Source organism: Chrysochloris asiatica, unplaced genomic scaffold (genome assembly GCF_000296735.1).
Source record: "Chrysochloris asiatica unplaced genomic scaffold, ChrAsi1.0 scaffold00169, whole genome shotgun sequence".
NCBI classification, from domain to species: domain Eukaryota; kingdom Metazoa; phylum Chordata; class Mammalia; order Afrosoricida; family Chrysochloridae; genus Chrysochloris; species Chrysochloris asiatica.
Genome location: NW_006408687.1, coordinates 1010947 through 1023525, shown reverse-complemented (window position 1 = coordinate 1023525; position 12579 = coordinate 1010947).

Sequence of the window (12579 nt, the reverse complement as noted above, 5' to 3'; positions counted from 1 at the left end):
AGGAGTGGCTGGTGATCTTGAGCTAGAGCCGATCTGGAGGTTCAAACCGACCTTGCATTCCAGCACATTAACCCACAGTGCCACACCAGTATCAAACTTAGAATGCTCTCCTTTAAAGACTAGTTTTAAAATCTCCTTTATGTGTTCAAAAGTTTTAAAATATTTCGATATTTTATAATCTCCTTATGCCGGACCTGAACTAACCCTGAGCTAGGTTAAGCCTTGGAATTCTCCTCTTTTTAAAGCAGATTTGTATGACCTAACATTAATATATGTATTATTTGTTTCAAAGAAAGTTGAAAATTTTATGAAAGATGTAAAAAAAAGGGGGGGGGGCTAATTATTTTTAGAGGAAACCATCTCGAACCTAGTTATAAATTTTCAAATATAAATGTTGCAAAATAATTTTAAATATTACTATTGTATCTATAAGCACTCAAATTGTTGGAAATTAGTTTTAAATTCTACAATCATTAAACGGAATAAAATTCTTTAATGAGAATAACACTTAGGGGTTTGAAGGTTGTGTTTTCAAATCTTATTCATTTAGTAATAATGTGTTGCAACAAGAATATGTGTTTCTTTATGCAACTCAAAGAATTAATTTCAGTAGAAATCATGGTGCTGATAATGGCATTATCTTCCAAAAAATACTGATTTACAGTTGTGGCATATCCAGTATATTGACTATTAGTAGCTTTAATTCTTATATAAAATACAAATTATAACTCTTTAAATTCAATTTTAATTTTTATATTCCCACTAAATATTTACTGATCCATCAGAATTATGTAGATTATCCTCTCAGCATTTAATGCATTAAAGGCAAATGACTATATTTAGGAGTCCAAATTTCTTTCAGTTGTTACACTAAAACTTGGAAAAACGCATCAGGAAATGATGGTATCTAAAAGCAAACATTGCCCTCGCATCAACAAGTACAGCTATTTATTTAAGAATAGCAGCAATCTTGCTGACAGGGCACAATCCAAAAAAGAAAAAAAAAGTTCCATACTTATTTTAAGTAACACTACCTAATCTTTCACTCATGCTCAAAATTTATTGAGTGCTTACTACGTGGCAAGCATATTCTAAGCTCTGAGGATATAAAAAAATTATTAAACACAGTTTTTGGCTTTAAAACGTTTACAGTGCAATAGAACAGACAGATTAAAAGATAAATGGATACTATAGACTTGTCGAATACAAGGTCGTTCTAGGCCTATCAAGAGGTAGTACTGTGGGAATTCTAAATCAAGGACAACCCCCTGCATAGATCAGTGTATAGGCTCTGACCTCTGTAGTTGCATCTGTAACAGCAACAAGCTAGAAATTTTCAAATTTGCCTGCTCGGGATTCATTTTTGGTTGTGAGGGAATTTGGCCTGGACAAATGGAATGATTAGACAGAGGACTGAGGGAACTATGGAGAGGAAGATATGTAATCTCTAAATGCTTGGTAAAAGGCCAAAAAAAAAAAACAAAAACCCAGAAAGAGGCCCCAATTAGAAGACAGGGTCGCTATGGGTCAGAACTGACTCAACAGGATTTAGCAACAACAATAATAGGAGGTCATTGTAATATTATAACCCCAAAGAAAGATCTCAATCTTTTAAAAATGTACAAAACTTCCATAGGGAAACAGTTTAAGATGACTAACAAAGTTGATAGATCACATGAATAATTTAGTGATGAATCAGGTGACCATGTTTCAAATGCTACTTAAATAGCAATACCACATGCCTGTGATTCTGATAAAACTCTCTTGAGAATGGAACATTTGAGCTATTTTAAATGAGCTTAAGTGAGGAGAGAGAAAAAGTAGCCATCCAGGCAGAGAACATCATGTGTAAATGCTTGAGGAAAACTAACAGGAAAGAAACTGAAATCAGCTGGACTCAGAGATGAAAAGATGCACATAGTACGAGACATGATATGAGAGCAAGAGATGGCTTTACATGTCTTCTTATGCACTGTAAAAAGCTGCTCTTGATTCTAAAAGCAATGAGATGTTGGATTATTTTATTAGCTCAATGATAAGTTATGATTTATGTTTCAAAAGGTTACTCTAGCTGCAATGTGGGGAATAAACCGAAGTGGGTAAGAATGTAGGAAGACCAGTCAGGAGACTAAATGAACAGTTTAGGCAACAGATGATGAGAGTTTCAGCTATGACAGTAATGGAAAAATAGAGAAAAGTGAATAGATTAAAGAGTTCTACTCATATTTAGAAGTAGTATTGGTGTTAGACCCAAGAGAGAGAAAAAATCTGTGTGTATCAGAGTAGAATGGGGCTCCCATTTCCTAAAATTAATGTTTAAGAAGGTTCCTCTGGCTTCCTCTCACTGTATGTCCTGCAGAACAAAGGGCACATAAAGGAAAGGATCCACCAAAGCCTGTCTTCCCCCTCTACTAGGCCATAAATCAGATATTCTGACACTGGAATTCCCAGTCCAAGCAGCCCCGAACCTCTTCCAGATCTGAGCGGGCCTCTTCCCTAAGCACATCACCCCTACCACAATAAGATCATGATACAGATGGATTTACACATGAGTCTGAGAATAGCTGAGAGGCAGCTATTTGGATGTGGTGTAGTCAGAATTGGGACCAGAGAAGTGGGGTTTCCACATGCACATAAATGAGGCCTCCCTCACGGTGCAGGAGGAGCCCCTAGGTGGCGCCAATGGTTAACATGCTTAGTTACTAATTTGAAAGATTGAAGGTTCAAATCCAATCATCCATTTCGAAACCCTGTATAGGGTTTCCAAGGAGCAGCTGGTAGGTTTGAACCACCAACTTTGTGGTTATCAGTCCAATGCTTAGCCTATAGTGCCACACTAGGACTCTAAGGAAAACATAGACGAGACTATTTAAGGGGGAATAGATAAAGAGTTTCAAATATTATTGACAGGAATTATAAGGTGAGAACTGAAAGAAAGAAAAAAGGTGTATTGCATGGGGATTACTGTGGTAGAGTTCTTTTAGTAGAATGATGAAACCATAGCCAGACTGAAGTGGGTAGAGAAGTGATTGGAAGGTGTGGAATAAATGACTCCAATATAAATAGCTCTTCCAAGAAATTTGGATGTGAAGAGAGGCAGGTGATGAGGATTAAGTATCAATGAAATCTTTTGTTTTGATTTTTTAGTGGAAGGTTTGTGAGCATTTAGAAATCATTAAGAAGGATTCCATTGAGAGGCAGATATTAAGTATACCAGGGTGGTGGTGGTTATGTTCCGTGAAGTCGGCTCTGACTCATAGCAGCCCTTTACAGTTTCCAAGGCTGTAAATTTTTATGGGATTTACAGCAAGGATCATTCCCACCCCTTTCATACACAGAGTAGATAGGGATGGGCAACTTGGACAATGGCTACCCAAAATGGGGGGCGGGGGCTACAAAGGCAAGAAGTAACTGGCTTACAAGCTTTCAAGAGGGAGCCTAGATCCAGAGGGCACAGAGGAAGGTAGAATCTCCACTGTCTGGGTGGGGCTGATGAAAGGAGATGGGGATAGGTCTCTTGTGATACAATAGTGAATAATTGTTATCAGGACTGACTGTGCAGGTTCGAAATGTAAAGGCAGACATTGTGTAGTAAAAGGAGGGGAGTGATTGACTTTGCAGTCTAGGAGCGGAGGTCCCTGGGACCATCAAGGGAGAAGAGCAAAGTGAGGGACCCCACCCAGAGAAGTAGTGATGCCAGAGATGAAGGCAGAGATGATGATGTGGAGAGATGGAGCAGCTGGGGACTCTAGACCCAGACAGGAAGAGTGGCTATGTGCTGACGACCAGGAGGCAGGCTTGCAGTGTGTACCCTTTGGTTGGTTGATGATGCATGGAGGGGATTGCAACCGTGGCATTGAAACAATATATGATAGGATGAATGTAAAGCTAATGTTCTAACTATCACATAATTCACAATAAAACATTAAAAAAAAATTCTTTGTGGGAGCAGAAAGGATATTTAATGAGTTCTTGAAAAGAAGGCTAGAAGGAATGATATCAAAAGTACAAGTAAAGTTAGAGTTGTGGTTGTTAAGTGCTGTCAAGTCTATTGCAACCCATAGCAACCCTGTACAGGGTTTCCGAGGCTATAAATCTTTACGGGAGCAGAAAGCCTCATCTTTCTCCCGCGGAACAGCTGGTAGTTTCGAACTGCTGTCCTTAAGGCTCACAGCCCAATTCGTAACCACTACACTACCAGAGCTCCTTAAAGTTAGAGTGGGAGACCTAAACTAATAAGACAGAAGAGAGGAGTAGACCATGTGTGTGTAGATAGAGTTAGAAGTATTCATTTAGTATTGGGAAAACAGAGGTTACCATCTCTTAGCTTCTATTTTCTCTGTAAAGTAGAAGTTGAGGTCAACTGCCCAGAATAAAGGGCTTATAGTTGGAGTCCTGGTGTGGCACTGAAGGATAAGGACTGAACTGTTAACCATGCGGTTGATGTTTCAAACCCACCAGTCATTTCTTGGAAACCCTATAGGGGGTCACTACGAGTCAGAACCTACTCGATGGGTATTTAACAACAGTTGAATGTTTGAAGGAAATGCAGATTGAAATAGTCAGAAAGGATGGAAGAATGTGGTGAAAGAAACTTATTGCCTACCTCTCCACCCACTCCCTCTTTACCATTCCCTGATGTCTGCACACCTCAAACACCTGTCTTAGATGCCCCGCCTGAACTACTCACCTCTTAGGTACTCTAATTCCCCACTGTTGCTTTGCCTCTAAGCCTCCTTCCTAATGCACACTCTAGGCCCAAACTCCCATTTCTTACTTGTGGGTAACTTCATGTCAATATTAAAGATGAGCAATCTTAGTAAACTAACTCCACTAAATCTAAGGGCCTCTCTTTATTTCAGCCTCATGCTCCCAGTCTCCTCAGCTTTCCATTTCCTCCACAAAACCATGCCTACCTTTCCAAAAACAAGCATTTCCAAAAGGACTACTGGTGTGGCACTGTGGTTAATGTGCTGGACTGCAAAGTCGGTTTGAACTACAAGAACTTCAAGCTCGGAAACCCTATACAGGGTTACTGTGGGTTGGAACCGACTCGATGGCACTTAACAACAACAACAACTGCTTAGCCAGTAAATTCTTAGTCAAATGGAGTTTCAGACAGCTGACAAAATGGTGAGAATGACCTAAATTGAGGAAGGAAAGAGAACTAACTATTCTGTGGGCTTTCCAATGTCACCACACAGGTCATTGTCAATTCCACCAGGACACGAGATTCATTGACCTTTGTAAATAACCATTAGGGCCTGAACTTTGATACTTGAAATTTGGAATTTCTATTTGTCTGTCCTGAAACTTATTTTTCTCACTTTCATTTTTGAATCATTGAGCTTGTCGGATCAATATTTCCTTATAATTGAAATGGCACAATTTATGTCCTATCTTCCCATTATAATACATTCTTTGAGAAGGCATAAACCAAGTCTTGAACTCAATTTTATTGACTGCCAGTTTAATTTGGCTAATTGAGAGGAACTGCTCTCAATTGCTAAGTCATCATGAGCAACTTGATATCCTGTGTCTTCCCAGATTTTTCTTTTCTTGCAGAAATTTAGTGCTGAAATCAGTATAATTAAAGAGGTAAAATGAAGATAAACAAGTTAGTAGAAGCTGCCTGACTTCAATCCCAATCAACTGAATATGATTAAAATATTTTCTTATTAGACATACTTTTATTGTTGTTGTTAAGTGCTGTCAAGTTGGTTCCAATGAATAAAGACAAGAACTTTTCAAAGTGTTGAAAAGATGTCAGCTTGAAGGCTAAGGTGCACTTGACCCAAGCCATGGTATTTTCAATAACCTCATAAGCATGCAAAAGCTGAACAGTGAATAAGGAAGACCGTAGAAGAATTGATGCCTTTGAGTTATGGTGTTGAAGGAGAATACTGAAAGTGCTATGGGCTGCCAAAAGAACCAACAGATCCGTTTTGGAGAAGTGCATCCAAAGTGCTCCTTAGAGGCCAGGATGGGCAAACTTCATCTCTCATACTTCAGACATATTGTCAGGAGGGACCAGTCACTGGAGAAGGATATCATGTTTGTTAAGGTAGGAGGTCAGAGAAAAAGAGGAAGACCCCCAACGAGATGGATTGGCAAAGTGGCAGCATCGATGGACTCAAGCATGGCAACAATAGTGAGGTTGGCCCAGGATCAGGCAGTGTTTCGTTCTGCTGTGCATAGGTTGCTATGAGTCGGTACTGACTTGATGGCACCTAACAACAACAAAATAGGATTTCTGAGGAGCTCTGGTTATATAACAGTTACGAGTTGGGCAGCTAACCCCCAAGATCAGAGTTTGAAACTACCAGCTATTCCATGAGAGAAAGATGAGGCTCTCTGCTCTCATAAAGATTTACAGCCTCAGAAACCCTATACAGGGTCACTATGAGTCAGAACCTACTCCACAGGACAAAACCACCACCATCACTATAGGGTAACTTATCCTACAGCACCACACCAAGACTCCATTAGACATCCGAAGCTCATCAAGTACCCTAGTAATATTCCATTGGCCCAGTAACTATATTGATTGCCCAGAATATTATTCAATAACTAGAATGTGCATATGGGCACTCATTTGCCCTCCCCACCCACCCAAATCCAGGTCCTATGCTAACAGTGATTCCATTTCTAGTCTTTTTATTCAGCTTAGGTGAGTAAGCAAATGGAATACCACAGAAGTTCAAATATAAAAATCTTTCCTATGATGCAACCACCAGTGAAGCAAGGTCATTTGTTGTAGAGCAGCTAACTCATGATTACACACCACATGGATGATCAGCCAAATTAAACTGACATTTTAACAATCTCAATCAATTCATTCAGAAATTATTCTCTGGTTCTTTCTCACCATAAAATTGTCAGCAGAATCCTGGGAAATTGCAGCTATAAAGCATGAATGCAAGGATGGAAAGGCTAGGAGACTGTTAACATTCCTTTATTCAAAAGGAAAAATATGGTGAAGTCAGACATTAACAAATTCCTTTACTTTTTTTAACTAAAATTTATGTTTTTAATGGGGAACAAAAGTGATACAATTGCATGCTATTCCTAATATCTTTTGTTATCCACATCCTGGGGTATGTCTAATGTATTCATGTATTGCAGGATGCTTTGTTTGTAGTCATGATCATCTAGGAAGAATTTCTAAGTCTTACAAGCTTGAACCTATTTCCTGTGCTGTATGCCACAATTCCAAAATCTTTATTATTAGCCTTAATTTTTTTGTGCAAGAGATCCTTGTTTTGATCCTTGATCAAAAACACCTCAACATACCTACTGGTTTTACTTATTTTGTATTTCCTAATATCTTTAACATAATTTTTCAAAAAGGGTCAAGGAATACATTTAGTGTGTCGATACCAGCATGTTGTTGTTGCTAAGTGCTACAAGTCATTTCTGACTCATGGCGACCCTGTTTAGGGTTTCCAAGGCTGTAAATGTATGTGGGAGCAGAAAGCCTCATCTTTTTCCCACTGGTAGGCTTAAACCACTTACGTTATGGTTAGAAGTACAGTGCTTATCCTACAGATAAGCTTATCCACCTCATTCCCAATACAAGTATATTCTTACTGAAATAAAATAAATAGTATATAATTTATCATAGTTAAGTGCTGGAGAGTCAGTTATGACTTATAGTGATCCTGTGTAGGGTTTCCGAGGAGCAGCTAGTGCATTTGAACCACCAATATTGTGGTATAATTTTGTTATGTAAGTATATAGTATGTCATCATGTAAAAGGTATTTCTTAATAGCTTTAATGACATTTAATGGCTCCCCACTGCATTTTAAATAAATGTAATGCTCCTTAACTTGACATTTTAAATGTTTTGTATATATTAAGGGGGTTGCAATTAATATCACAAAATGAAATGTATAAAAATTATTGAATGGAAAATGAATTTGCTCTGTATACTTTCAACTAAACACAATAAGAAAATAGTTAAAATGTAATCCAATCCCACTGGTTTATAATGTCACTAAAAGCCTAGATTTCTTTCTCCATCACTAAATGTTGCCTGTGGCTAGCAGAGTGACCTATGTTATGTGCTCAATAATGTTTATTATAATGGATGAATAAATGAATAAAGGGGTCTTTGTAGCAGCATCTTTTATTTCTCTTTCACATATAAATTGTCTTCATTGCCAAAAATATTTCACTTACCTTTTTTTTTTTTTTTTCAAACCTACTGGTAGTATAATTGTTACCATGGTTGTGTCCCACAGAACAGCTGGTAGTTTCAAACTGCTGACCTTGAGATTAGCAGCCCGACTCATAACCACTATGCTACCAGAGCGTCTTACACAACCACTACTACTGCTAAATACCACGTTAGTTGAGAAGACTGTTGAAGATGCTATAAGGCCATCTCACTCATTCCTATCATGTCATGTTCATTTTCTCACCAAAGTCTTTGTTTTCTAGCTATGTTCACCATGACGACATCTCCCTAAGGCTGCAAATGCTAACTAAAGTTTCAAGTGCCTTTACATTCAGTTAGAACTATACCAATCTTACCGCCACATGGAATGTGTCAGGAGGAAATGAAAGCAGGAGACTATGCTAATTTAGCAAACAATTATAAAGTGCCTATAATGTGCCAGTCACTATTCTCAACAATGCTTGCTTGGGAGCATGATACCATTTATTCCCCAGAACAATCTTCATGAATGTATACTGTTATTATCCTCATTTTACAGTTGAGGAAACTGATGCTTAAGTAAAGTACTGATATTAAGTAACTTGTCCAGTGTCAACAGCTAATGAGTACGGGAGGTAGGCAGGCAGCCCAGAAAGAACTGTGCAGATATAACCTATGATGCTTTTCAAACAAATAGGACAGCCATTCTCTGATAGTCCCTCAAAACTTTTATTTTATTCACATAGTTATCCCCATTGGCACTGGCAGTAGAAATTTGTTTGTTTTCCTTGGGTTTGGACTACAGATGCTGATATGATGATATGCCCTTTGGTTTTATGCTCTTTTATTCTCCTCTAATAAGATCCCCAGAGTCCTAGTGTGGTGCTGTGGGTTAATGCATTAGACTTGTGGTTTGAACCACAAAGTCAGTGGTTCAAGCTCACCAGGCCCTCCCAGAAAACCTATATAGGGTCAGTATGAGTCAGAACCGACTCGATGGCACTTAACAAAAACAATAAGATCCCAAGTGTCATAGAATTCTTGCTTTGTAACCTTCCTAGAAACAATTCCAGTGGCTCATTGCTGGAGCCCTGAGGAATACAAGAACTGAAGGAAACAGTCACTGTTGACCACTTTGGGAGTTACACACTAAAGTACTCATGCAAATTTCAGATGATCTGACAATAAATCGGTAATATTATTACAGTCTGACAATAGATAAATTAAAGCTAGAATCCACTCATTCACATGACTTTTATTCTATCATTTCAACAACAGCCAAACAAAACTTTACTTTCTAATTATTTAACTATTATTCTTTTCAGTTATTGTTTTGCTGCTGCTAGAAGATACTTAGAAAGAACACTCTTTTAAAACTCTAAAAGCCAAGTCCTAACAACATTTCGAACCCACACAAAGAACAGCTCTTCTGAGGAAGATTAAGTTTGGATTTGTTCTCAGTATACTTGTGCTGTTGGTTACATTCCAAGCTAAGTAGGTTAGATGAAAGGTCTTTGGAATTTGTTTGAAGGCAGATGGTAGCTCAGATACAAAACTGGTAGACTGAGCAAAATTAGAGAGGTCAGAATGGTAAATGCAAGTGCAAGCCACGTGAAAACAGCAACCAAAAAATGAACTCATGGTAATAAGCACCTCATTATTCAGTAATAATTATTAATTATTCAGTAATAACTATCTGTGGGGGGATGTGGTAAGATTAACAGCTACTGCATTTTATAAGAACTACTGCTACACATTCTTCTTTCTTTCTCATTCATTCATTGATTTTATTCAAATTAATATTTACCTTACATATCTGATGTCTGTATTAGGTACTATACCAGTGCCACCAGTGGTCACTTCATCAGTTCCTACTTATGATACCCCTATGTGTGCTGACACTTGACAACAACAACATGTGTGTCAAAGTAGAAGGGCACTCCATTCAGTTGTAAGCAGCTGATTTTCTCAGAATAAGATTCTATGGCCTTTCTTCAGAGGTGCCTCTGGTTGGACTCAAACCTCAACTTTTCCGTCTGTAGCTGAACCCTCAAACTATTCACACCACCCAGGGTGATCATGCAAGGGACTGGATCATGCAAGGCATTGTCTTGTATTAGTTAAAAGCATAGATTGGTGTGTTTAAATGTCTTTACTTTACTGTGTGGAATTGGAAAAGTAATTTCAACTCTCTATGCCTTTATTTGCTCACCTGAATATTGAAGATAAAGTTAATGCATGGGGTCCCCTATACAGAGTTGCTATGAGTAAGATCTTGTCTCCATGGCACATAACCACCCATGCAACTTTATTATATTGAAGTTTAATATATAGGAATATCTAACTCCTTAAACTTTAATCTCACTTCTTAATATATTGAATTCATTTTGCATACAAAAAGAACATCCTTTATAAATACACCATTCACTTAAGGATTTTTAAATTATAATATCAGACCATTCACTGCTTTGAAGGCCAATAACCTGGTGTTTACACTTTAATCCCCTACCACAGATAATTTACCAAATGCAGGCAGACAGCAAACATACTTACACCAAAAATCAACAAAGAGTGAACTATGTCCATTGAAAAGTCTACTCTGGGCAAATGAATTACAGAAAGTTCACACAAAATATGACCTCTAGGTGCCAGTCTCCCTTTTAGGAGAGGGAGAAATGCTGAGTCTGGTATTTGTGTACCAATCAGAAAGATTGCATGAGCATTCAACAAGTGAGTTTGTCATCCTATAATATGGGTGACAGGTTATAGTTCTGGAAAGCTCCAATGATAAATATAGCAAAACTCTCATTATCTTAAATCTGACAAAATTGACTTTTGAGAAATGCTAAAAATATATTAAGTTGTTACGGCCTCACATGATCTGCTGTATCCATTTTCAACAACTCAGTGGAGAGACATTTGTAATTGACAATGTAGTACAAGAAAACTAATGGTGCTTTTCTACAATACCTGGTGACTCCATTATCCCATTGTCAATTTGAAAAAAAAATCTTGATGACATTGTGATAGGTGCCATCCTGTTGCTATTTTTAGTTGCCATTAAGTCAGGTGGTGGTAAGTGCTATCAAATGAGTTCCGACTCATAGCGACCCTGTATTGGGTTTCCAAGGAGCTGCTGGTGGATTTGACCTGCTGACCTTGTGTTTCACAGTCCAGTGCTGATCCCACAGTGCCACAGCATATATAGGTTCTATATGACATGAAAATATGATAACTATATTTAACACTATATATGTAATTGTTGTTGTTGTTAAGTGCCATCGAGTCCATTCTGACTCATAGGGACCCTGTACAGGGTTTCCGAGAAGCAGCTGGTGAGCTTGAACCCCCCCAACTTGCAGTTCAAACCCATCTTAGGGAAGGTCGAGTGCTTATCATACAGAAACTCACCAGGACTACACATATGTACTATAGTGTTAAATATAATTCTCCAAACACATCTGGAGGACAGTGAAAAAAGTTCACAGAGAACAAACTCATCTAAGGTTAAAATGTAATAAGTGCTAGAGTCCAGTTCATCTAACTTCAGGACTAGTGGCCCTCCATTATCCTATTTAAAAAATGAAGAACATTTAAAACATATAACCTCTGGAAGAGCAAAAAGATTTAGCAACTGTTGCCCAAGTACCAAAGAAATGCATATGTTAAATACACAGGTTAAATAAAATATTTTCAGATTGAATAAGAATGGTGAAAGGATACAACCCTAACATACACCTTTTCCAATTTTAAACCATTTAGTATCTATTTGTTCTGTTCAAACAAACTGCCTCTTGGTCGATGTATGAGCACAATTAAATGTTCTGCAATTCTCATTCTTATGAGCACAATTAAATGTTCTGCAATTCTCATTCTTCTCACTGTTATCTGTAATTTTTTCTGTTCCACACAGTCAAATGTCTTTGAATAATCAATAAAGGAAAAGTAAGCACGTTTCAGGTATTCTCTACTTTCAACCAAGATCCAGCTGACATTATAAATAATATCTTTTGTTCACGTCCTCTTCTGAATCTGGCTTGAACTTTTCTGGCAGCTCCATGTCGATGTACTGGTATATGCATTTTAAAATTATCTTCAGCAAAATTTTATATGCATGTGATATTACTTATATTGTTCAATGATTTCTCCATTCCTTTGGGTCACCTTTTTTGGAGTGGGCACAAATACAGATTTCTTCTGATCTGTAACTGTCTTCCAAATTTCTTAGCATAGAAAGTGAGTTTCTCAAGTGTTGGAATAGTTTGTTGATTTCAGTTGGTATCTGTCAATTCCTAGAGCCTCTTATTTGTGAATGACTTCAGTGCAGTTTGGACTTACTTCTTTAACATAACTGGTTCTTGATCATATGCTACCTCTTGAAACACTTGAACATCAACCATTTTTGGTACAATCACTCTGT